Below are 27,291 nucleotides of genomic sequence, written 5' to 3'. Positions count from 1 at the left end.
CTCCCCCACCCACCCCCCTCCCCTCCCTCCTCCCCCTTCCCCTCCTCCCTCCCCCCCACCCCCTCCCCCTCCTCCCTCCTCCGCCTTCCCCTCCTCCCTCCCCCCCCACCCCTCCCTCTGCTCCTCCTCCCCCCTCCACTTCCCCCACCCCCACCCTCCCCACTCCACCTCCCCCCTCCACTTCCCCCACCCTCCCCTTCCCCCACCCCCACCCTCCTCCCCCCCTCCCCCTCCCCCCTCCCCCTCCCCCTCCCCCCCTCCCCCTCCCCCTCCCCCCCTCCCCCTCCCCCTCCCCCCCTCCCCCTCCCCCTCCCCCCTCCTCCCCCCCCTCCCCCTCCCCCCTCTCCCCCCTCCCCCCCCTCCCCCCTCCTCCCCCTCCCCCCTCCCCCTCCCCCTCCCCCCCCTCCCCCCTCCCCCTCCCCTCCCCCCCTCCTCCCTCCCCTCCCCCCACCCCTCCCCCCACCCCTCCCCCCTCCTCTCCCCCCTCCCCTCCCCTCCCCCCTCCTCCCTCCCCTCCCCCCTCCTCCCTCCCCTCCCCCCCACCCCTCCTCCCTCCCCTCCCCCACCCACCCCCCTCCCCTCCCTCCTCCCCCTTCCCCTCCTCCCTCCCCCCCACCCCCTCCCCCTCCTCCCTCCCCCCCACCCCCTCCCCCTCCTCCGCCTTCCCCTCCTCCCTCCCCCCCCACCCCTCCCTCTGCTCCTCCTCCCCCCTCCACTTCCCCCACCCCCACCCTCCCCACTCCACCTCCCCCCTCCACTTCCCCCACCCTCCCCTTCCCCCACCCCCACCCTCCTCCCCCCCTCCCCCTCCCCCCTCCCCCTCCCCCTCCCCCCCTCCCCCTCCCCCTCCCCCCCTCCCCCTCCCCCTCCCCCCCTCCCCCTCCCCCCCTCCCCCTCCCCCCCCTCCCCCCTCCTCCCCCTCCCCCTCCCCCCTCTCCCCCCTCCCCCCCCTCCCCCCTCCTCCCCCTCCCCCCCTCCCCCCTCCTCCCCCTCCCCCCCTCCCCCCTCCCCCTCCCCCCTCCCCCCTCCTCCCCCCCCCTCCCTTTCCCCTCCCCCTCCCCTTTCCCCTCCCCTTTCCCCTCCCCCTCCCCCTCCCCTTTCCCCTCCCCCTCCCCTTTCCCCTCGATGGCAAGCAGTGTGGGCATGTGTAATTTTAAAAACAATCGCATCTTTATGGGATAACATTTGAAGAATCAATTGACGCAGAGGTGGGGTGGGTCTGGGGAAAGTGAGACAAATCATTTGGGTTTGTTGTTCAGAGAAGGTCCGGGGTGTTTCCGCTGCAGACATGAACGGTTCAATGCAGCTTTCTGGGCGTCGTCCCCCCCTCCCCCACCCCCACCCATGAACGGTTCAATGCAGTTTTCTGCCCCCCCCCCCATGCATATTTATATATAAAAGTAGAAAGAAGGTTGCACGATCGTGAATGATGAAAAGGTTGTGCGATGGGAGGGGAGGGTCGCGTCCCCCCGCCCGCTCCCCCCCCCCCCCGGCCCCCGCTGGGGGGAGTGGGTGGGGGAGGGGAGCTGGTGTTCGGGCAGTGCCTGGCGCCGAGCGGCGCGCTCTCACTGTCTGTCTGTGCTCGAGCCGGGGTTGTCGTCCCCCACACCCCCCCTCCCCTCCCCTCCCCCTTCTCTCGGCTTCAAGCCTCCGCGAGCCCTGCCTGGCAAATTAATGTGGGGGAAAGCGGCGGCGGCGGCTTCTTCCGACGCCATAACTTTTATTACCTTTCTTCTGTCGCCTCCACTCGCCGCCCGCGTCATTTTCGGTGTCCTTTAAGTTGCAGGATCGACTCCTACATGCGAACTCCACTTGATCTCCTTCCACTCGCAGGCCTTTCGCCGGCCCTTCCTCACCGGGTGCCCAGGCACAGCCCGGTAATGAGCAATACGTGAATGAAGGACGGTTCTCTTCGCCCCCTGGACTCCCACTCCACTCCCACTCCACTCCCACTCCCAGAGCAGGAGTTGCAAACACGCTGCGGGGTTTCATTCCCAAGGTAAGATGTTTACGTCCGGGTCTAGTATTGATCTCAGCAACTTTTCCACACGTTCCCTTGTTCTGGCACGATCAAAGACCCCTTTCGACCGCACAGTGAGGGGGGGGGGGGCTCTCAGGGTGAGGGGGTGGGGGGGGGTCTGTCAGGAGGTGGAGATGGGGAATGCTGTGAAGTGGTACTTGTGACCGTGGGGGTGAGGGGGGGGGGGTCTGTCAGGAGGTGGAGATGGGGAATGCTGTGAAGTGGTACATGTGACCGTGGGGGTGAGGGGGGGGGGTCTGTCAGGAGGTGGAGATGGGGAATGCTGTGAAGTGGTACATGTGACCGTGGGGGTGAGGGGGGGGGGGTCTGTCAGGAGGTGGAGATGGGGAATGCTGTGAAGTGGTACATGTGACCGTGGGGGTGAGGGGGTTGGGGTCTGTCAGAAGGTGGAGATGGGGAATCCTGTGAAATGGTACTTTTTGTGACCGTGGGGGGAGGGGAAGGTTTAATTACTGTCATTCAGGAATCCTCGCTGATGAGGAAAATACCAGTCTTTGGGGTTGAAAGCTGTTTTATTTGGTGTCCACCATGCAAGTTTGTCTGAAATGAATGAAATGTGCATGTGGTTGTCCCTTCCATTGTGGACGGCAGGAAATGCTTTTGCAGCGTTTAAAACAGGTAATGTATCGATTTTGCCGGAAATACATTGTATCCAACCGATGGGATAACCGTGGGTTCAGTGAAAGTCAGGTCATGGTTTGAAACAATCGTTGATTGTATCCCCCCCACCCCATTGCTCAGAACCTCTCTGATTAAACCGAGGAAGTGGAGATTTAGTCTCTTCACCACGCAGATGGTGTGGATTGTCTTAGCGATGTGTTGGGGAGGGCAACCACGTTGGGTTAGATTTTTAAAAAAGCTGGAAGACCATGTGTACTGAAGCCTGTTCACCAGATCGATGATCAGTGGACGTGTGGCCACCATGTTAAATGTTTGGCATTTACTTTGTAAACTTGTCCATTTCCAGTAGATTTATGCAATACAACAAAAAAAAAATGCATACACATTTGATTTGTTTGTGGTTAAGTTGTACTGCAGCATTGAGAATATATAGGTGTTTATAAATGAAGGAAAGTGTTATTTTAAAAATATGCTCTCAGATACAATAAACAGTGAAACTTGTTTCTACAGTCGTTGCACCATAATTACTTCATCCAAATTAGGAAGTAATAGAAGTTTGAAATTGCAGCACTATGTATTTTTCATAATATTTAAGAATTTTGTCTTATTTTCATGCAACCAACTGCATCTTGTTGTTTGGTTCTATTTAAATGTGCGATAGAAGTATTGAATATCAGCAGAGTTTAGGACAAATACTGTGACAGGAAGGGTATAAAAACATCATTATCATTTTGTAGTATGTTGCACAGGAAATTGCAGGTTCAAATACTCATGTGGTGAAATAATTGACCTTAAGCAGTTGGAACATGACAATTATCCTCCGTGTCTTTTAGATTTTAATGTCAGGCAATCATTGCATTTCCCTTTTTCAGATTACTGTCCAGTGATCTTAACTGGAAAGTATCTGTGGAGACTGCAACCCCCCCCCCCCCCCATCACCCTTGGTGTTTACTGATCTGTTATGGTTTTCAGATAAGCATTGCTTTGATTTAAAAATTCTTGTCAGTTTTTAAACCCTTCCGAGGCATGCCCTGTCCTCTGTGTAATCTCTTTCTGTTCTATAACTCTCCAGGATTTGTGCATTCCTGACGCTATGAGCAGTTCCAAATTTCATTGCATCACTTTTGATGACTGTACTTGAATCTGCCAAAATCATAAACTAGATTTACCTCCCAGAACTCTTGTATCTGTAACTGTTGATTTCCTCTTCAAAAATGTTCTATTCGACTAAACTCCTATTCCCTAATATGCTAGTCATGTGTCTGTCTGGGTGACAAGTTTTGTTTTCAAAGTGGTTTGGGCCTTTTTAAAAAGCAAATTAGAAACTCTGTCTCAGTTTTTTTTTAATTCCATGGGATTGAGAAAGGAAGCTATTCAAGGTCAAGCTGAAGTTTTGCAGAGGTTCTCCTTCCATAACTTTGGTTGTACACTGGCCAACTATCAAAAAAAGGTAATGTTTTTTAAGATTTTTATCATTTATATTTATGGCTTTTTAATTCTTCCACCATCGCAGGTGACCAGAGAGATCTTGTTCATAATTTTAAAGGAAAGAATTTTTCAGGCAGGGAACTAGAAATGGTCACTAGAGCAAAGGTTACTATTGTCCATTGAACCACTTTTAGCAAAGATTAAAGGAAAAAACTGAAGAGTAAAATGCACAAACTGCTATTTTGTATATCACAGAGTAAAATTTTTTGAGATGTTAACAATGACTATTGGTAGTCCATGGTTACAAAAACATTCATTTAGTCATGCTGCGTGGAAGAAGACCTTTCAGCCAACTTGCCCTCACCAACCAAAAAGAATAATTAAAAGGACTGTTTCTAAATGTTTATTGGAGGTTTTTAAAGTACTTGTCAATTATATAAAATGGAGATTTTTGACTTGGCTATTTAGTCCAGCTGTTTTATTACAATTACAACAAAAGCTCAAATTAATGGTTGTGTATTGGAAGCAAACCTCCAGAAAAACTTTCATATCAACAAAAGTACCTTTTAGTTATGAATTGTGAACAATTCACTTAAGCCGACTGAACATTTAATAACGTGAGTTCCAAAGACAGTACCTTCGTGAGCTTATTCCTGCTTTAAATGGACAGTCTACTTGATTTAAGCAGTGATGCTACTTCTAGGTTTTCTTTTATAAGGAAAGATCCTCTCCACATGGATCCCTAAACTGTTTTTAGAGGATTTTGTATGTGTTAATGAGGTCCTCTGTCATTTTTTAAATAAATTCAAGCTTTGTTTGTCCAGCCTTTCCTTATGAGACAATCTGCCTATTCCAGATATGATTCTAGACTCCCGACGGCTTCCATATCATTAACATCCTTCCTTAAATAAGTCAGCACATTATACAATGGAAGGTACTCCAGATACGGTTTTACCTGTGCTCTTTCTAACTTAAACGTAGTTGTGTCAGGGTCCCTTCTGTCATTTAAGATAAGGTTGGATGTGTACATGGAGGGGAGGGAGTCGGAGGGTTATTGGCTGAGAGCGGGATGTTTGAGCTAGTGGAGTTGTTCTAGTGAACCGGTGCGGACTCGAAAGGCCGACATGGCCTGTTTCCGCTCCGTAAATGGTTATATGGTTATGTAACTACCCTACTTCTGCATTAAATTCTCCTTTCCATTCAGTAGACAATAAAATTTTGTTAGCATTGCTAATTCTAATATCCTTTTATAAATCATGTACGGGGACAGCAGATCTTCTGTATCTTTCACTATTTAGATAATGTGCTTCCTTATTCTGTATCTTTCACTATTTAGATAATGTGCTTCCTTATTTTTTTTTCTGCCAAAATGAGCAGTTTTCAGTTTTCCTCATTATATTCCCTTTTGCCAGATCTTTGTTTATTAAACCTGTCTGTATTCCTTTGTTGGCACTTTGTCAGCAAATTTGGCATCTATGCCTTTGATGTCATTAAGTAATTTGTATGAATGGAAGACCCATTACTACTCCCTGTGTCACTAGCCTTCACATTTTGACACCCAAAAATATGCCAATTCTGTTTCTAGTAACCAGCAAATCTTTCACACCAATGTCACCTACTGCTCTGCAAGCTTTTAGTTTCTGCAATAACCTTGGTATTCTATTTGATGAATTGATCTTCACACAGTTAACATATTTGGACTATTTCATTTACAGAGATTTGCATATTGCTTCTACTGCCATTTGTTGCTGACACATTCATTCCAAGCCTTTATTTCCTTTGGACTAGATTGTTCCATCATTATGTTAAATGGCACTAGCATATTGGTTTCTGGTATGAAGCCCCGGTATTTAAATTTCATGTGTTTGATTTTTCTGCTATTATTTCCTCTTGCCCACTGAGCACTGCTTCCTTCATTTCTGATTTCATGATCATCCTTTTGACTCCCATCTTTCTCTGGCCTTCTCTTTCTCCCACCCCCCCCCCCAACCGCCCCGAAGCCCACCCTAGTCCATTGTCTTGGAGTGTTCAGGCTCTTAAGATCTGAAATTACCATTGAAAACATCCACTTCACTCCTGCACCTTCACCCAATATAACATCATTTACAAGGACTCACACAGCCACGCCCATTAGAAATTAGAAAGGCAAAATGAAGGTATGAGCGAAGGTGAATCCTAAGGATTTTTACAGATATGTGAACAGTAAAAGGAGGGTTAAGGATAGAATAGGTCGACTGGATGATGGGACTGGTGAACTATGTCAGGAATCGTATGAGACGGGAAAAATATTGAACGTATTTTCTCGTCCGTATTCACGAAGGAAAGGGACATTGGGCTATACGAGATAAGAGAGGCAAAGGGTTTAGTTATGGAAAGGATAGGGATTAGTAAAGCGAGAGTCTTGGAGCTTCTAGAGTCAATCAAAAAATCCTGATGGGAATTTTCCCAGGACTTTAAGGGAGGTCAGGGAACAAATAGCGGGGGCACTGACAGTGAATTTTCAAAGATCACTGGAGGAGGGGGTGGTACCACGGGATTGGAGGGTTGCAAATGTAGCTCTGTTGTTTAAAAAAGGCATTGGGTGTAGGCCAAGTAATTATCAGCCAGTAATTTTGACTTCAATGGTGGGGAAGGCTGTGGAGGGTATTCTTTGAGATAGTATACACGCATATCTGGATGGGCAGGGATTGATTAGGGGCACCCAGCATGGGTTTGCAAAAGGAAAGTCATGTTTAACGAACCTTGTTGAGTTTTTTGAGGAAATGACAAAAAAGATGGATGAAAGTAGAGCGGTGCATGTGATCTATTGGATTTTAGTAAGGCTTTCGATAAGGTTCTGCATGGAAGGTTAATAAGGAAGGTTCAGTCACTAGGAATTAGTAGAGAGATTGTGACATGGGTTCACAGGTGGCTGGGAGATAGACCGCAGAGAGCCATGGTGGACAACTGTCTGTCAGGTTGGAAGCCTGTGACAAGTGGGATGCCTCAGGGATCGGTGCTGGGTCCCTTGTTGTTTATCATTTATATTGATGATTTAGAGGAGGGTATGGTTAACTGGGTAAGCAAATATGCGGATGATACGAAATTAGGGGGAGTGGTGAATAGTGAGGTAGATTTTCTTGGATTACAGAAGGATTTGGTTTGTTTAGAAGAGTGGGCTGAAAGATGGCAGATGGAATTCAATGTAGACAAGTGCGAGGTGTTGTATTTCGGGAAAAATAACCAGAATAGGACATAAACAGTTAAGGGGATGGCATTGAGGCATGCAGAGGAGCAAAGGGACCTGGGGATTATGGTACAGAGTTTACTGAAGGTGGATTCCCATGTAGACAGGGTGATTAAGAAGGTATATGGTACGCTGGCCTTCATAAATCATAGTATAGATTATAGGAGCTGGGAGGTGATGCTGCAGCTGTTTAAGGCATTGGTGAGGCCAGGTTTGGAGTACTGTGCTCAGTTCTGGTCTCCAAATTATAGAAAGGATATAAATAAGGTGGAGAGGGTGCAGAGAAGGTTTACAAGGATGTTGCCTGTCTTACAGCGTCTGGATTACAGGGATAGATTAAGGAGACTGGGACTTTATTCATTGGAACTTAGACAACTGAGAGGGGACTTGATAGAGGTATTTAAAATTAAGAAAGGAAATAGATAGACAAGACATAAACAGACTCTCCTCCCCTGAGGGCAGAGGAGGTTGGAACAAGAGGCCATGAGTTGAGGGTAAGGGGGCAACACTTTAGGAGAAATATTAGAGGTGGCTTTTTCACTCAGCGAGTGGTGGCAGAATGGAATGAACTTCCGAATGAGATAGTTGCATCAGGGTCCCTTCTGTCATTTAAGAAAAGGTTGGATGTGTACATGGAGGTGAGGGGGTCGGAGGGTTATTGGCTGAGAGCGGGAGGTTTGAGCTAGTGGAGTTGTTCTAGTGAACTGGTGCAGACTCGAAAGGCTGACATGGCCTGTTTCCGCTCCGTAAATGGTTATATGGTTATAAATACATGCATGCACTTGTGTACACGTGCGAGAGCACACTCGTATGCTCTTTCGCGCACACACACTCTGCAGGTAAAATCTGAAATAATGCAGAGGAATGTTATGCACCAGTGGGAATGATAGGTAGCATTTATGCAAGGAGAAACAGTTACTGTTTCAGGTCATTGACATTTTGATCAAAAGATGTGAGTATGGCTAATCTGTGATTGTCATTTTTGGTACGTGAGTCTATTTCATTAGCCCCTTTCACACTGCCTTAGAAACGGGTAAACATACCGGGCATGCTGCACCTGGGAGCCTTTCCCACTGCACCATGATTTACCTGGTTCATCGGGAGCCCAGGATTTTAAGGAGGGGGGTCTCGCCTCCAGCAATGACGTCATGAGTGATGTATTCTGTACTCGCAGGGCAGTGAAATCATAGCAGGAATAAAGCACATGCGTGCTCATGTTTATAAAATATCATGGGGGAAAAAAAACATGCACAGTTTAAAAAGACATACTGCGCTCGATGTTTAAAAGATCATGGGAAAATCTACTGCAATGGGCTTCAGTGTTCAAACTCTCAGTCAGCTTGTCATTATTCCCTAAACAATAGAGCATTATATTGTATTAGGTATTAAAGTAATCTTGTCATGATTCAAAGCACAGCTACACTCTGACAGCCTTGCTGACAGCACAGTTATATTTTACAGCATGGCCGGCCACGCTCTGACATTACTGCCAGCCGTGCTCTGACAGATTGTCAAAAGCACACAGGCACTAATTGTAGCCGTTAATTGGGTTAGACCATTCACATCACCACAGAGTGATTAACGAGTTAACTCAGCCGGGCTCTGACAGTTGCCCCCACCAAGAGTCAGAGCCCTGTTGAGTTTAGCTTGCCCGGCAATTACCGGGTATGGACCTGCTAAATTACCCAGTTCAACCCACATGTACATGGTGATGTGAAATTGAGTTTTAAATATAAGTTGCATTTTACAAATCTTGCTCCTGTGAGCTGTTAAACCATATTAAAGGAATTTTACAAATGCAAGCTTGTTGTCAATATAGGGGTTTTAGAATTAACGGTAAAACAGTTACAAAAAGTTGGTAGACAGGTGCAAAAATATGAAGGTCGATTGCATGTTGACCTGTATTCTGAAGGAGTTGGGGTTTAAGAATTGCAGTTGTGGAGATTGTTGGTAAGGTCATCACTTGAATATTGTTTGTTTTTATTCCCCTTCCCTAAAAGATCTACAGGCTGAAGCTCTAGTCCAGCATTCTGTGTTGTGTTCTGTCGTTGCCATTGCAAGTTTTGAATCTGTAGCACAGATCTGTACTGGTTTACTAATTCTAACTAAAATCTAAAATTAACTAAGATCTGTGCTAATCTGTAGCTAATTAACTTGTGAGTGCAAGTTTTGCAATTTTGGCTGATGAGGACCTGAGCCAACATTTCCAATTTGTGAAACTTCAGGTTTTTGGCATACTTGTGTGACCAGAGGAGTGTCAGTATCTTCCTGCTGAGAGGAAGATAATCAGATATTTGATCACATCCTAAGGGTGCAGGACCAGAGTGTTTTAATCAGGAGTAGATGAGGTACTTTTAAGGAGATTCAGCAGGCTAATTCCAGTGATGAGAGGTATGTCCCTTCAAAAGAGGCTAAATAGTTTGGATCTGTATACCTCAGCATAGAAAGGTAAGATGTGATCTTGTTCAAACAGAAATTCTTCAGGGGTTTTGACAGGGTAAATGCTGAGATGTTTTCAGAATTTATTGTCATGAACATTACAATAATTATTATAAATTACGTTTTAAAAATAAATAAATTACAGGTATGCACTGCTTCATGTCCGTTTGGGCAATGTCTGACTGCATATACGCCCGTGGTCCCATAAGGTTATAATAGAGTTCAGAAATCCCAATTGGAGAATGGACGTAGCAGACATAATTGGACGTGCGCAACAACTTCCTGCATGCAACATGTGTATCTCATGTCTTTTGTATACAAAGGCTTCTGTATGTAGGTTCTGTACTTTCTATCTATCATGGCTCCATTGCAGCAAAACCAGTGCTAGTGATAGCAGCAAGAGGAAAAGAAGTATCGATTTGGAAGTGAAACAAAAGGTCATTAAACACAAAGGTGGAAAACAGTGGATGCTATTGCTTGCCACGGCACACTCAACAATCACGAAGAAAACATATTCTCCAAGCTGTTAAAGGATCAGCTCCAATGAAAGCTAGAAGGCTAACAAAAATGTGAGGAGACCTATTTCAGACATGGAGAAATTGCTAATGTTGTGGATTGAGGACCAAACACAAAAGTGAGTCCCTCTCAGCATGGTGACGATCACTGCTAAGGCACGAAGCATGTTCCAGATGCTTAAAGAAAAAGCAGGACCAGGCTAAGATATCAAGTTTAGTGTGAGCTTTGGGTGGTTCAGGTGCTTCAAACAACGCTTTTCGCTGTGTAATGTGAAAGTGAGTGGAGAGTATGTGAGGGCTGATGTGAAAGCAGCAGAAAAATTTGTTTTAACCTTGGATAAACTAATTGTAGAGGGAGGTTATTTGCTCCACCAAATTTTTTAATATGGACAAAACCTTATTCTGGAACCGAACACTTGAAAGGACCTTCATCCATAAGGAGGCCAAGTCACTGCCAGGCTTTGAGGCTTTTAAAGACAGAGTGACAATGTTGTAAAGAGGCAATGTTACTGGCTACAAGTTAAAGCCATTTTTTAAAATTCAGCACAGTGAAAGCCCCAGGGCTTTCAAGAACATTTTTATAAAAAAAAACAACTTACCAGTTTATGATAGGAGTAATAAAAAGTCAATAAAAATAAAATAAACGGTCAACCAGTTTACCTATCTCGGCTGCACCATTTCATCAGATGCAAGGATCGACAATGAGATAGACAACAGACTCGCCAAGGCAAATAGCGCCTTTGGAAGACTACACAAAAGAGTCTGGAAAAACAACCAACTGAAAAACCTCACAAAGATAAACGTATACAGAGCCGTTGTCATACCCACACTCCTGTTCAGCTCCGAATCATGGGTCCTCTACCGGCATCACCTACGGCTCCTAGAACGCTTCCACCAGCGTTGTCTCCGCTCCATCCTCAACATCCATTGGAGCGCTTTCATCCCTAACGTCGAAGTACTCGAGATGGCAGAGGTCGACAGCATCGAGTCCACGCTGCTGAAGATCCAGCTGCGCTGGATGGGTCACGTCTCCAGAATGGAGGACCATCGCCTTCCCAAGATCGTGTTATATGGTGAGCTCTCCACTGGCCACCGTGACAGAGGTGCACCAAAGAAAAGGTACAAGGACTGCCTAAAGAAATCTCTTGGTGCCTGCCACATTGACCACCGCCAGTGGGCTGATAACGCCTCAAACCGTGCATCTTGGCGCCTCACAGTTTGGCGGGCAGCAACCTCCTTTGAAGAAGACCGCAGAGCCCACCTCACTGACAAAAGGCAAAGGAGGAAAAACCCAACACCCAACCCCAACCAACCAATTTTCCCCTGCAACCGCTGCAACCGTGTCTGCCTGTCCCGCATCGGACTTGTCAGCCACAAACGAGCCTGCAGCTGACGTGGACTTTTTACCCCCTCCATAAATCTTTGTCCGCGAAGCCAAGCCAAAGAAATAAAAAGTCACAAATGCTGTTTCAGGATGCTCTTCTGGATTTCTTTGCCAGTAAAGTGGACAAATACTGCTTGGAAGAAGGCATACCTTTCAAGGTTTTGGTAATTGTTTTCCACCCCAACATCAAAATGGTGTTCTTCCCACTAAACACCACCTCTTTAATCCAGCCAATGGACCAAGGGGTTATTGTAGGATTTAAGGCCTACTACCTGAGAAGGACCTTTGCTCAGGCTTTTGTGCAACTAATGACACTGGCCAGAGACTGATGCGATTCTGGAAGGAGTACAACATTTTCCACGACATAAAGAACCTTGCTTGGGCCTGGGATGATGTGACCAGAGTGCATGAATGGCATATGGAAAAAAAAATACCGAAGCGGTATGTGCATGACTTTAAAGGATTTGAAAACGATGTTGAGGTTGCAAGGATTAATAGAGCTAGTTGTCATCATAGTAAACAACAACCTGAACCTAGACATAAATGATGAGGACATTGAAGAACTCCTAGAGGTGGTTCCTGAGTTGCTGGAGCTAGAGCAAGAGTGTATAGCTGAAGGAGAGGCAAGGGAAAAGGAAAATGCAAAAGGAGAAGAACAGGTGCAAAAGAGGTTCACTTTTAAGGGTTTAGCCAAATTCTTTGCAGACTATAACAGCTTGCTGAAGAGATGAAACCAAACACTGAATTGAGAGGAATTCTCATGCAGTGTTTGCTGCACCTAAAGAAATTTATGAAGAAAATAAAAAGCAAACAACACTGGACATCTTCCTGAAGAACCCAGCACCTCCCCAGGAAGAGCCTTAGCCAGGTCCTTCAGGCATTGCAGAGTATCACTTCATTAATGGAAGTTATTCGACTTGAAATTCTTACAGTGGATCTCTGAGAACAGTGATCTGGATGATCCTGACCCTCTGTTAAATTGTGTGTGATATAGGCTAAGAAAGTGTTTACATAAAAGTTTAAAAAGTGGAAAAAATTAAAGTTTAATTTAGTGCAAGTTCAGTATCCCACGTAGCTTTGCTAAATATATACAGTAATGTGGTGTTCACACAATGTCCAAAATGCCCAATTTCACAGAACGCATCGTGGATGTTAAGCGGTGCATACCTGTAGTGCAAAAGTTGAAAAAGTAAGGTAGTCCCTATAGTTTCATGGTCCATTCACACATCTCATGGCGGAGGAGAAGAAGCTGCTTTTGCAATGGTGTTCGTCTTCAGGCACCTGTATCTCCTTCTTGGTGATGGCATCTACAAGAGGCTTGGGTGGTGAAGGTCCATGATGATCGAGGCTGCTTCCTTGAGATATTGCCTCTTGTAGATGTCCTCAATAGAGTGAAGACAAATGTCCTTGGTGACGCTGGCCGAGTTCACAACTCATTGTGGTTTGGATAGAATGGGGAGGTTCAAGAGTTTGTTAGCTGTTTTGGGTGGTGGGGGGGGGGGGGAACTGCACTTGAATCTAGAGGTGCTGAATTTCTGACTTCTGTGCCTTCTGCTGGATAGAGGCAATGGGAAGGTGGTGAGCCTTTATAATGTGGCTGCCTTCTTGAGGCAGAGACTCGCATGGATGTCTGCAATGGACAGCAGGTCGGTGCTTTAATGCTACTTTCTGCACCCTTTATGTTTCTGGACACTCAAGCTTCAAAACCAAGCTGTAATAGTATACTTTCCCTTAAGTCTCCAATAAGCTCCTTGGTCTTGCTAATGTGAATAATTTAGAACAAAGTGATTTGTTATCACTGGGATATATTTTGTAACTTACATTTTTACTTCAAAATGCGTTAAATTGGAAGCAAATTGGTACAAGTGTAATCATAATTGTTAAAATGTATAGAATATAGGATTGCCCCAAAATGATGGCAATTCATAAACATTATTAGGAATGGAAAATTGCCAGTTTCCTCAATAATATTTATGTCCATCTTAGCCCAACTTAACTTCATGTCATGGTGCAGACATCAATTTCTTCTTCAATTATTTTAATCGATGTGTTAACCTTGGTTATTGTAACTGTTAAATTGGTGTAGAAGTATGGGATACTATCATAAGGAAACTTGCGATAGTCCAGACAATTATTGAGGACAAAAGTTGGGATCTCATAATATAGCTGTCTAAGGCAGCCATTCTTCACAGGTGCCCTATGCATATGCCCCCCCCCCCCCCCCACCACCACCACCCACTTGGGGCCACAGCACAATTAAGGTGTTTTCCTTTCACCTTGTGTAACATAAATATGTTTTTTATGTAGTTGGTAAGAGAAAAGATTGGAAGAAATCCAAACTTTACTGCTTCACAGGGAAGTGGGTCCATAAACTTTGAGCAGAGTCTGAGAGAGGCCATAGCTGAAAAAAGGTTTGGAATGGCTGCTCTAAGGCATCGGGGAAACTGTACTTGGAGTGAACTGTGAGGTTGAGGTTGGAGCTATGGGAAGAATATCAATTAAGTTGTTGGGGCTAGAGGGCTTGAGTTACAGGGATGGCTGGGTCTTCATTCCCTGGAGTTTAGAAGGCTAAGGTGTGACTTTGTGCAGGTGTATAAAATCACAAGGGACAGAGATAAAGTGAATGCTCACAGTTCTCCACCTTCCCCCCCCCACCCCCACCCCTCCTCCCATGTAGATTTTTGGGAGGCACAGTTAGAATAAAGGGTAGCAAATTAATTTATAGCCCTTTTCACACTTGCCAGGGATCTCAGGAATCAAATGCCAATTGACCTTTAAAGTGGCAAGTGTGAAAGCAAAATCTGCTCAACACTGGTGCCAGATGATGTCATCTCACACTGGGGATTGACAGCCTCGATCCCAAGTACAATCCTTGGCATCTGCAGATGCCAGCATTGAGATCAGGCAAGTGTGAAACGGGCAATCACTTCTCTCTTTAGCATGCCGCGTCATGCAGGCACTTCTGATTAATGGTAAAACAGACCAAACATCGGGATAGACCCTTGCAAGTGTGAAAATGTTCAGTGTCCTGGTTAAGTGTGGTCTCGTGTGAAAGGCCAAGCCCTCATTCCTATCCCGGGACAGTGAATAGCTGATTTAGTGGGACACAAGTGTGAAAGGGGCTTATGACTTTGAAATCTGTTCCAAGGGGTCGTTCTTTGAGTACTGGACGTGGCATTGTAAGAGGACCAGACCGGGAATCATGAGCCACGCTGGTATGGTCATTCCTGATTTGGATTTCCTCGGGAAAGAGAACATCCTTTCATGGGGGGTGGCATTGGTCGCGGTGCATAGGAGGGAGCAGATGGAGTGTAGGGCACTAGTGAGCACATCCTGCCAGCGAGAGGTGGGGAGACCTTTGGACCGGAGGGCAAGCGTAACTGCTTTTCAGACGGTGGCATTCTCTCTTTCGACTTGCCCATTACCGCATGGGTTTTTGCCCATTACCGCATGGGTTATAGCTGGTGGTCTTGCTTGAAGCAATTACCATGCTCCAGAAGGTACTGCCACAGCTCTGCGCTCATAAACGAGGACCCCCCCCCGTCACTGTGGTACCCGAAGATGGCGAAGATACTGTGCAGGGCCTCTATGACTGAGGAGGCAGTCATGTCTGAGCAGGGCACAGTGAACGGGAAGCGGGAGTACTCGTCAATGGCCGTAAGGATGTAGGTGTTACGGTTGGTTGACGGTAGGGGCCCCTTGAAGTCTACGCTGAGACGCTCAAAGGGGCGGGTGGCTTTGATGACGTGGGTGTTCTCCGGACGGAAGAAGTGGGGCTTGCACTCGGCGCACACCGGGCAGGCTCGGGGTCAAGGAGTGAATCTCCTCGACCTTGTAGGGCAGGTTGTGAGCTTTGACAAAGTGTGCGAACCTAGTGACCCCTGGATGACAGAGGTCCTCGTGGAGTCTCTGCAGCCTGTCCAGTTGTATGTTGGCACAAGTCCCCCTGGAGAGTGCATCTGGTGGGTCGTTGAGTTTACCAGGCTGATACAATATGTCATAATTAAAGGTGGAGAGCTCGATTCTCCACTTGGCGATTTTGTCATTCTTGATCTTACCTCGCTGGGTATTGCTAAACATGAAGGATACTGTGCGTTGGTCAGTCAGCAGTGTAAAATGCCTGACAGTGAGGTAGTGTCTCCAATGACGTACTGCTTCGACTATGGCCTGGGCCTACTTCAGGACCCTGGAGGGTTCTAGAGAAGAAGGCTACCGACCGGCCGGCCTGGTTCAAAGTGGCTGCCAGTGCAAAGTCGGACGCATCGCTCTCGACTTGGAACGGAATGGACTCGTTGATGGGGTGCAGTGTTGCAGCAGCGATGTCCGTTTTGATGCGGTCGAATGCCGCTCTGGCTTCAGTTGACAGGGGGAAGGAGGTGGTCTTGATGAGTGGCCATGGCATAGTAAGAAAAAGCCCAGGCAGCATCTGAGTGCTTTTGTGGGGGGGGGGGAGCAAGTCCATGAGGGGAAGCATGCGGTCAGGGTCCGGCAAGACCATCCCGTTCTCCACCACACAACCTAGAATTGCGAGCCGAGTGGTCCGGAAGACACACTTGTCGAAATTGTAGGTCAAGTTCAGCCGAATTGCAGTCTGAAAAAATCTCTCAAGGTTGGCATCATGATCCTCCGTGTCATGGCCGCAGATAATGACATTGTCCAGATACGGGAAAGTAGCAGTTAGCTCGTTCTGGTCCACCATCCGGTCCATTTTCTGCTGGAAGAAGTCTCTTGCAGTGGATGATTAGGTATGGCTCCTTTAATAATTCTTTGTATCTTAATTTTGATGTCTGTTTATTGAATATGTGCAATATTGCATTGATGTTCCTTTAATGTAAAAAAAACCTGTGGGAATTAAAAACAGAGGCTGTAAATACTGAGGCCATTAGGCAACTTCATATAAACAGTTAACATTTGAAGTCAAGGATCTTTTAATCAGGACTAATACTGCTTGCCTCCTTTTTCCTATTGACAGGTAGAGTGCACCTGAAATGTTTAGATCAGTGGTCCTCAACTTTTTTCTTTCCACTCACATACCACTTTAAGTAATCCTTATGCCATCGGTGCTCGGTATGTGAGTGGGAAGGGAAGCTCTAGATCCAAATGTTACTGAAATATTTTGCTTTAGAAATATTGGCCCATTTCCTTAGGATTTATGAAACCGTGCACATAACAATTAAAACAGTGATTTTCAAACTTTTTATTTACACCCACAAACCATCATAAGCAATCCCTTACTAATCACAGAACATTGATGACATAGGGAATACTTTTAGTATGTGAGTGGAAAGAAAAAGGTTGAGAACTACTGGTTTAGACCACACGTACCTTAACATGGAGACCTCTGCTTTTGCTAAGATCTGCTTATGTACACGTGTGCAGGCTCTTTCCCTAATTCAGCCAAGTTCTGGGATAATGGGACACCAGGGACTGGTAGTTGGAGTAGGTGAGAAAAAATTCTTCTGTCATGTCGCAAAAAACAAACTGCGGGAGGAACTCAGTGGGTCAGGCAGCATTCATGAAAGAAAACGGACAGTCAACATTTCAGGTTGAAATTGTGTCAGGACTGAGAAAGGAGAGGGAGGGGAGTATTAAAGAGGAGAGTGGGAGGGCTCAATAGATGATAGATTTACCAAGGAGTGAAGTACTGAGCCAGGTCAGGAGCAGGAGGGATGAAGCTGGAAGACGGCGACAGGAGAGTTATAGGTGCAATCAGGCAAATGGTAGTGGGGGAGGATGAGGGGGGAGAAAAATGTTAGTAGATTGAGCCTAGAGGAGAGGGTAGAGACAGCTGCTGAAAGGTGGTGGACAGGGGGAAAATGTGGTAAGGGGAAAGCAACTGGCTAACAGGGCTTGGGCTTGTTGGTTGGAAATAAGCGGGAGCGGGGGGGGAAAAAGAAATAGTACTGAGGAGGAGCATTTTACTTGAAAATGGAGAGCGTTCATGTTGTTATGTCATAAACTACCCTAGCTGAATGTGAAGTGCTGTTCACATTTCAGTTTGGGATCATCCTGGCAACATAAGAGGCTGGGGACTAGCAGGTTGGTCTGGAGCTGATGTATGAAGACAGCTCCGGTGCTTTGTAGAGTGGTCACCTTGGCCTTGACTACATTTTGTCTTGGTGTAGGAATCTATCTTTCTGACTGCTGGTAAGTCTCTGCAACAAAGTAAAGATTTGTTTTCAAGATGCAAGGAAAATCCCGTATGAACTTTTAAATCAATAATCTTAAAAAAACCCCACCATTTTTGAAAATGTTTCTATTTCTAATTTGTTTTTCGGTTCACAACTTTGTTTTCAATTTTTTATTATTCATTGATCAATCCTTGATGGTGAGGAAATGAAGATCATGGTTTTTTTCATTGGCAGTTAGTTAATTAGTGTTGGAAACATTGGCACTGTCCAAAAACAAACCTTGTGGGGTGTATGGAAAATTCAGTGCAAACTCCATTTAGCATGATTTATGCCCAGAAGGAATCTTGCCCATTTATGTATCTGTTTATCTGAAATTTTGTGAATAGTTTTGGCCATAATTTTTAAACTCTAAACCTCCATATTTGTATGGTTGTAGTATGGTTTGTGGAGGGTCATGTGACCTCCATTTGGAACCTGATGGGAATGTGGAGGGTCACATGACCTTTGCCTGGAATCTAGTAGGAAGTCGCATCACCTCCCAATCAAGGATATACTCTGCCCACCCATTAGTGCACACCTAACCATTGGCCCCTTTTAATTACCTAGTGATTACCTGGACTGGATCCTCTGGTTTACTATACTATAAAGTCCACCGCGGGCAGTAGCTCTTTCACTTTTGGTCTTCGGTCCTGACATGAACCCTGCTCCACGTCGCAAATTGTGGACAGCGTTGTTAAGGTGTGCACCAAACAAGGATCAGGGTTGTTTGATACCATTGGAGCCATTCCCATGTTAAACGAGGAATGGCAGGTAGTGTATTATAATCCTTGGTTGTTATAAGTCTGTACACAGACTTAACACTACTAAAACTACAACTAATGTGACGATTATGTTGTGTTTCGTGATTGAGAGTTTTAGTGTGTGTTATTCTTGTTGGATCATTCAGGAGTCCGAGGTAGTGATTGCGAAAAGTTTCAGGGAGACAGTCACCCCCAAAAGTCAGAAGGCAGGTAACTGGGTGACTGTCAGGAGAGGTAAGGAGAATAGATAGAGTGCAGACCACCACTGTGGCTGTTTCCATCAACAATAAGCACAGTGTTTTGGAATCTGTTAATGGGGGTGATCTACCATGGACAAGTTGTAGTACTCATATCTCTGGCACTGAGACTGGACTCTCAACTCAGAAAGAAAGGAGGGAGAAGAAGAGAGCAGTAGTGATAAGGGATTCGATAGGGGGACAGATGAGAGGTTCTATGGGAGAGATCGTGAATTCCAGATGGCCTGTTGCCTCCCTGGCATTAGGGTCCACAATATCTCAGACCAAGTTCTCTGTATTCTCAGGTGGGAGAGGGTGAGCAGCCACATATTGTGGTTCACGTAGGGACCAATGACATGGGTGGGAAGGAGAGGAGGTCCTGCAAAGAGAGTTTGGGGAGTTGAAGGGAAGGATCTGCAGGGTTGCAATCTCAGGAGTGCTTCCTGTGCCAGATGCTAGTGGGTTAGACATAGGAAGTTAATGCAGCTAAATGTGTGGCTAATGAGAGCGCAGGAGTGAGAGCTTCATGTTTCTGGACATTTGGACTCTGTTCCAGGGAAATGTAGGACTTGTTTTGACTGGACGATTTGCACCTGAACTAGAAGGGGACTAATATCCTTGCAAGTAGGTTTGCAAGTGCTGTTCCAGAGAGTTTGAACTAGATTGGCAGGGGTGTGGGAACCAGAGTGTTAGTGTATAGTGAGGTGGAGGATAAAGATCATGTGAAGACTTCATGTATGGACAGATAGAAATGTTCTCGGGTGTATTTATTTCAATGCAAGAAGTATTGTCGGAAAGCCAATGGTCTTGGGGCGTGGATTGGCATGCCGGATTATGACATTATTGCTATTAGTCAGATGGTTGCAGGAGGGGCAGGACTGGCAGCTCAATGTTCTGGGGTTCTGTGTTTCAAAGGCGATAGAGGGGAGGGATGAAAGGGGGGGAAGAGATGCATTGCTAGTCAGGGAAAATATCACCGCTGTGCTTAAAATGGGCAGACCAGAGAGCTAGTGCACAGAGGCCATATGGATGCAGCTGAGGAATGGGAAAGGTGTGACCACACTGATAGGGTTGTATTATAGATTGCCCAATAGTCAGAGAGAATTTGGAAGAGCAAATCTGTAGAGAGATAGCAGACTGGTGTTAGAAACAGAAAGTTGTGATAGTAGCAGATATTAACATTCTGCATATTGACTGGGACTCCCATACTGTAAAAGGACTGGTTGGCTTGAAGTTTGTGAAATGTGTTCAGGAAAGTTTTCTAAATCAGTATATAGAGGTACCAGCGAGAGAGGGTGCAATACTTGATCTCCTATTAGGGAACGATACAGGTCAGGTGACATTAGTATGTGTAGGTGAACATTTTGGATCCAGTGACCATAATGTCATTAGTTTCAAGTTAATCATGGATAAGGATGGGTCTGGTCTTCGAGTTGAGATTCTAAATTGGAGAAAGGCCAAATTTGTGGAAATGAGAAAGGATCCAGGAAGAGTGGATTGGGATAAGTTGTTTTCTGGCAAGGATGTGTTCAGTAAGTGGAAGGCCTTCAAACACAAAATTTTGAGAGAGCAGAGTTTGCAAATTCCTGTCAGGATTAAAGGCAAAGATAAGAGGCCTAGGGAACCTTGGTTTCAAGTGATATTGGGAATCTGGTTAAGGTTTATAGTAGGAAAAGGCAACAAGAAGCAAATGAGGCACTAGAAGAGTATAGAAAATGTAAGAAAATACTTGAGGTTTTTTTGGCAGATAATATGAAGGTAAACCCAAAGGGTTTCTACAAGTATGTTGAGAGTAAAAGGATAAGTAAGGGACAAAATCCCCTCGAAGATTAGAGTGGTTGTCTATGTGTGGACCCTCATGAGATGGGGGAGATCTTAAGCCTTTTTAGTATCTATATTTACTCAGGAAACTGACATGGTGTATAAGAAAGGAAGGGCAACAGGCAGTAGTGGCATGGAACATATAGAGGTTAAAGAGGAGGAGATGCTTGCTGCCTTGCAGCAAATAAAGGTAGATAAATCCCCAGGCCTGACGTGATATTCCCTCAGACCTTGAGGGAGACTAGTGTAGAAATTGCAGGGTCCCTGGCAGATATATTCAAAATGTCCTTAGCCACTACGGGTGAGGAGCTGGAGGATTGGAGGGTAGCTCATGTTTTTCCATTTTAAAAAAAAAAGGCTCCAAAAGTAAACCAGGAAATTACAAGCTGGTGAGTTTGATGTCAGTAGTGGGTAAATTATTGGAGGGTTCTCTGAGAGATTGGATGTACAAGTATTTGATCAGCCAAGGGCTGATTAAGGACAGTCAGCATGGCTTTGTGTGTAGTAGGTCGTGTGTAATGAATCCTGGAGTTGACATGGTCCTACACGGGAGGATAGTTCAGAAGGTTCACACGCTAGGTATCCATGGAGAGGTTATAAAATGGATTCAATGTTGGGTGAATGAAAAACACCAAGCGGTAGTGGATGATTGCTTCTCAGATTGGAGGCCTCTGATTCGTGCTGTGCCTCAGGGAGTGGTGCTGGGTTCATTGTTGTTTGTTGTCTCTAGATAATGTGGTAAATTGGATCAGCATGTTTGCTGATGACATTAAATTTGGGGGTGTTGTAGACATTGAGGAAGGCTTTCATAGTTTGCAGAGGGATCTGGACCAACTGGGAAAAATAGGTCACAAAATGGCAGATAGAATTTAATGCAGACAAATGTGAGGTGTTGCATTTTGGAAGGATAAACCAAGCACACAGTAAATGACAGGGCACTGAGGGGTGCGGATGATCAAAGGGAACTGGGAATACAGATATATAATTCCGAGCAAGTGGCATCATAGGTAGACAGATTTGTAAAGAGAGCTTTTGGCATCTTGGCATTCATAAATCAAAGTATTTACGTACAGGAGTTGGGATGGTATGGTGAAGTTGAATAAGACATCGGTGAGGCCAAGTTTGGAATATTGTGTAGTTCTGGTTGCTGAACTACAGGAAGGATATCAATAAGATTGAGAGTGTGCAGGGAAGATTTACTAGGATTTTGCCAGGCCTTCAGGAGTCAAGTTACAGAGAAAGATTAAACGGGTTAGGACTTTATTCCTTGGAGCGTAGAAGAATGAGGGGAGATTTGATAGAGGTTTGCAAAATTATGAGGGGTCTAGACAAAGTAAATGCGAGTAGGCTCTTTCCACTTAGATTAGGAGAAATAAATACAAGAGGACATGGCTTTAGGGTAAATGGAAAGGTTTAAGGGGAACTTCTTCACTCAGAGTGGTGGAAGTGTAGAATGAGCTGCCATCTGATGTGGCAAATGCAGGGTCACTCTTAAGTTTTAAGAATAAATTGGGTAGATACATGGATGGGAGAGGTCTAGAGGTTTATGAAATGGGTGCAGGTCAGTGGGGCTAGCAGAATGATGTTTCGGCACAGACTAGAAAGGCCAAATGGCCTGTTTTCTGTGCTGTAGTGTTCTATGGCTATATGATTCTACATAGTTATTTTCTTCATCTTTATTTAAAATGACTAACTTAATAGTTTGGGATTGAGTTAACTAGCTTCTAGACTGGATGGCTTTTTGGGTATAAAAGAGATCATCTTACATTGGGCTGAGCGACCACATGGCTAGACATGCTGAATTGCCACCCTAGTCATCTGACACAAGATAGCTCAGGCCCCCTTCCCTTCCGAGGAGAAGCCCATGGTTGATAACACGCATTGCCTGGGGGACAGCACCACTTCCGTGTTGTGTGCCGCTGGATGGGGAGTGACGCCGCAACGCGCTGATGTTACTTCCTAAGGCTAGCGTGCCCCTCACAGAAAGTGGGCAGTCTCCTCAAGCTGTGTGAGGAATTCAAAATAAAGTTACTGGTTCACCTCATGCTGTGTGGGCGTCTCTCATTTCGGTAGCGCTGCTGTTAGCAGACGCTACAAGCTGGCATTAGTGCTTCTGATCATCTTATAACTTTTGTATAAGAGTGAAAACATGGTCATTACATGGGCATGTCCCTCCAAGGTTGATATTAATCATGGTGGCTTGACAAAGAACTAGGGGACAAGTGGTGGCCATTTGTCACATCCCACCAAAAACTAATTACTTGGAAGAGGAGAAAGTCAACATATAAGGAAAAGAATACACTTAAATGCTGATTAGTTTACATTGTTTTTACCTCTTGTGATTAAGAATTTGCATTGAATGCTTCCTTTTTTTTTAAGTACATTGGAACTGCAGTTACTCCCTGATCACCTTTCAATATCTTTTTATGCACAATTAAAATTTTGATGAAAATGGTATTCTAATTTTCTGTTAGTACTATATACCTAAGAGGGCAATAATTTATGAACATGCCCTTTTAAAGGGTGCAAATCTCAAATGAAGATGTGCCATTTTTTAAAACAGATCTAAAGGAAATTTCATTTATTGAATTCTAATTAAGATTTTGTAAACCTATGCAGTTGGGGAAAATTACAAAATTACAAAATCTTGTCTAATGTGCTTATGTCAACATTTATAGGAATATGTTGTATTCTATTTTTAAGTGAGTCCGACCTATGGTTCATTTTACTATAGTTAGAGATATAACCTGGATTTATCTGAGGAATGCTGGCATTTGCTGGTTTCTAACTGACTGGACGTTTGGGACTCCAGCACAAATGTCCCACCATTAGACAAATATTCCCGTCTTCGCGTCGGAACTGCTCCCTCCGTGACTCCCTTGTCCACTCCTCGCTCCTCATCAATCATCCCATTTGGACCTACCTCTGACCACCAGAGATGTTCCACTTGCGTCAACACCTTCTCCCTCAGCACCAATCCTTCCATGTGAAGCAATAATTCACTTTTGAATCTGCAGGGATCAACTATTGCATCCGCTGCACCAGCTGTGGTCATATTGGAAAGACTGGGTAGAGACTTGGAGATCACTTTGATAAGCACCTTGGCTCTGTCCACTGCAATAGGTTGGATCTCCCAGTGGCCACCCATTTTAATTCTCCATCCCATTCCCTTGCCAACATGTCTATCAATTATAACAAACCCACCCCTCCCCCTCATGTCTGTCAATGGTCTTGTGTACTGCCAGACTAAGACCACTGTAAATTGGAGCAACAACACCTCATCTTCCGATTGGGTTCTCTCCAACCAGATGACATTAATATCGACTTCTCTGGCTTGCATTAAAAAAAAACCCACCTCCTACCCCCTTCTTTCCCCATCTTTTCTCCATTCCCTGTCTCCTTTTGCTCAGACATGATAAATTCTACCTAGTCCCTTATCATATCCAATTAACACCTTTTGTTGGTCAGGATTCCTCCCCATTGTTTGAATTCTGAGACTTTCTGATGTATCCTCTTCTGCCTTTTCTAAATTTTCCTTGAAGGGCTGAGGCCTGAATTGTTGGCAATATATCTCTGTCTCCTATAGGTGCTGAAAAGACCGGCTGAGTTCCTCCAGCATTTTGGTGTGTTGTCTACAAATGCTGCAAATATCTTGAACTTCCTGTCAGGAAGTTGCTGGCATTTCACCACTGCACTGTGACATTCCAGTGGTGGAGCAACAAATACCTAGAGCAGGAGTGGCCAAACAGCAGCGCGCGAGCCACATGTGGGTCTTTGACATATAATGTGCTGCTCGCAACAGTAGCAAAATTTCATCTTAAATTTGGGTCATCCTATGCAAAGAGTCTAAAATTCTTACCTTGATATTGAAGTTGCAACTCCGCTGCATCTTCTTTCTAGCTCCAACGTAATCTTGTGCATGCCCCTTTAGTTATTTGTGAAGTCTCAGTGCTCCTCGGCGGGATCCATCCGCCCGATCTCTGTGTTGTCGGCTCTGTACTGGCTTTAAATAGCCTGTCACAGTGGTTTATTTTACAATATTCAAATAAAATTGGAACCTTTAAATAATTTTTATTAAAATATTGTGATTTGCTTTTAACAGCATCCACTGGTCAGCAGTAAGTGCCAGATTTTTTTTTGGGGGGGGGTGCCTTTTTGAAAGGGTATCACTCATAACCAACATTTGAGGTGGAAACTCCAGGGTCGTCCTGTACAGCAGCATGTACAGTAAGGTGGCTGAGACAGGAATCGTACCAGCCGCTACTCACAATGGTAGTTTTAGTCAGCATGGTTGCAATCACGTGATTGCGGCTCTAAGACTTCCAAAGTTTATTGTTTGTGGCTCTTATGTTAAACAAGTTTGGCCATCCCTGGCCTAGACCTTTCCAGTAGTTACTCTGAGAGATCTGCCTACAAACCTGTGCTATTTATCATCCAACTCAACTTTATTTACTTTAGTGGAAAAGAATAGGTGCCAGGAAGAGAGATAGGAACATAAGAAATAGGAGCAGCAATAGGCCATTTTGATGAGCCTGCTCCACCATTCATCAAGATCATGCTTATTCTATCTCTGCTCCATCTTCTTGCAAAATCTTCATATTTAGGTCATGGAACAGTACAGTCCTTTTGGCCCATGTATGTATCGAACATGTTGTCCAGGTTAATGACTCATGGGTGTTGTACAAGGGGGTGAAGTTTTGGAGTGCTCCTGTGTTGATATCACCATGGAGGAGGTGGTGTTGCCAATCCACATTGATTAGGGTCTGCAGATGAGGAAGTCAAGGATCCAGATGCAGACGTATGATCAGAGTCCCAGCTTGGTCATGAGTTTTGCTGGTATGATGTTGTTGAATGTTGTTTGTAGACAATGAACAACAGCCTGACGTAGGTATTCTTGTGGTCTAGATGATCAAACACTGAGTGGAGGGGCCAGGAAGATGGCATCTGGCCTTGACCTGCTGTGATAATAGGTGAGTTGAAGTGGGTCCAGGTCCTTCCTGAGATGGTAATTAATTTGATTTGCTCCATAACCAACCACATGAAGCACCTCATCACAATAGTTGTCAGTCCTACTGGTTGATAGTCATTGCTTGTAAATATGTTGGGGAAAGTGCGGCACGGTTAGCACAGTGGTTAGTGCCGTACTATTACAGCCCATTGACCCAGGTTCATATCCAGTGCTGTGCACAAGAAGTTTGTACATTCTTCCTGTGTCTGTGTGGGTTTCCACCAGGTGCTCAGGTTTTCTTCCACCTTCCAAAAAATGTACGGGATTTGGTGTAATTAGGGTGGGGGGGGGGGGGGCGCACAGGCTTGTGGGCCAGAAAGACCTGTTACTATGTTGTATACCTAAAATTTTAAAAATAAAGATTGCTTCACAACTGTGAAGTTTTTATTGTTAATTAAAATTCGTTTAAAAAAAGATATTCCGTGTAACATTATTTCTCTTGCCAGGTGAAAGAAAATATTAAATTAAAGTGATGGGTGATTTAAGGAAACTGTCCTTGTTTAAAAAGGAGAGATGAATTTGCTAAACAATGCAGTTGTGATTTTTATTTTCCCAAATTACTGGGAGAAATAGATCACCTCTGTGCTAAATAAAATGGTATTTTTTAAAAAAAGTTATTTTAAATTTCTTTTTTTATTGAAGCTCATTACTTCATTTGATGGCAGCAGAGAAAAGTTGTGGAGTCAAATAATGCAAAAATGCATAATTCATTGGAATTCTGTTGATTAATGTAAATTTCTACACTTAAGTTTGAGCAGAATATGCAATTTGGATCAATGGTACGGTGCAAAATGTTCATAACATTTTTGACTGCATTGCTTAAAGTTGCAATCTTCCTTTCATTTTCTGACGAGATTAAAATGTGTTAACCCTACCTTCCCTGATTTCCAATGGTTCTATTTCTGTAGATTATGTGATACAAATTATGACATGCAGGGTATTTGCATAATTCCTTCTGTCTATTTATTTTTCATGATGTAGGCTGTACTGGGAAGGTCAGTGTTTATTCTCTATCCCTAAGTGCTCATAAATTAAATTGCTTGCTTGGCCATGGAGTCTAGAGTCATGCATAAGTCAGACCAGGTAAGGATCTTCTCCTGTAAGAACATTAATCAACAGAATTCCAATGAATTATGCATTTTTGCATTATTTGACTCCACAACTTTTCTCTGCTGCCATCAAATTAAGTAATGAGCTTCAATAAAAAAAGAAATTTAAAACAACTTTTTAAAAAAAAACCCCATTTTATTTAGCACAGAGGTGATCCATTTCTCCCAGTAATTTGGGAAAATAAAAATCATTAATGGCTTTTAACATCAGTCAAGTATAGTCATCATTCTTAAAGTTACATTTAATTTTGCGGTCCAAAAAATTAGAAATTAAATAATTAGAAATTAAATTCTGCAGGTGCCATTGTCAGATTTTAGTCCTGGGTCTTTGGATTGTTAGTAAAGATTCAGAATTTATTGTCACGAACAAATCATGAGATTTGTTGTTTTGCGACAACATCAGAGTGCGAACATTCATATAAACAGCCCTTTTCTGGATGACTAAAATTGAGGAAAAAAAAAACTCAGGGGCCTGAAATCTGAAAATAGAAATTGATAACACTTATCAAGATCGGACACAAGAAAGAGTCAG

The 27,291-nt window shown here is 44.6% G+C and overlaps 1 protein-coding gene across 6 annotated transcripts in view; it reads left to right on the top strand.

The window, feature by feature from the left end:
* The first annotated feature begins 1,189 nt into the window (after nt 1-1,189).
* The window catches only part of LOC138739520 (F-box-like/WD repeat-containing protein TBL1X), a 469,684-nt gene continuing 443,582 nt past the window's right edge, over nt 1,190-27,291 (top strand). For 2 of the 6 annotated variants that reach the window (XM_069891765.1, XM_069891763.1), the window contains exon 1: nt 1,502-1,999. The gene's annotated coding sequence lies outside the window, so the exon portion shown is untranslated. Of the gene's footprint in view, nt 1,209-1,418; nt 1,438-1,499; nt 2,000-4,091; nt 4,113-27,291 lie in introns of those variants that run through there. The other 4 variants (XM_069891762.1, XM_069891761.1, XM_069891768.1 and 1 more) reach the window with 4 other exon arrangements.

This window comes from Narcine bancroftii, chromosome 7 (assembly GCF_036971445.1).
Source record: "Narcine bancroftii isolate sNarBan1 chromosome 7, sNarBan1.hap1, whole genome shotgun sequence".
Classification (NCBI taxonomy): Eukaryota; Metazoa; Chordata; class Chondrichthyes; order Torpediniformes; family Narcinidae; genus Narcine; species Narcine bancroftii.
The sequence above is the reverse complement of the archived record's forward strand: the minus strand, read 5'-3'. Positions and strand labels throughout refer to the sequence as shown.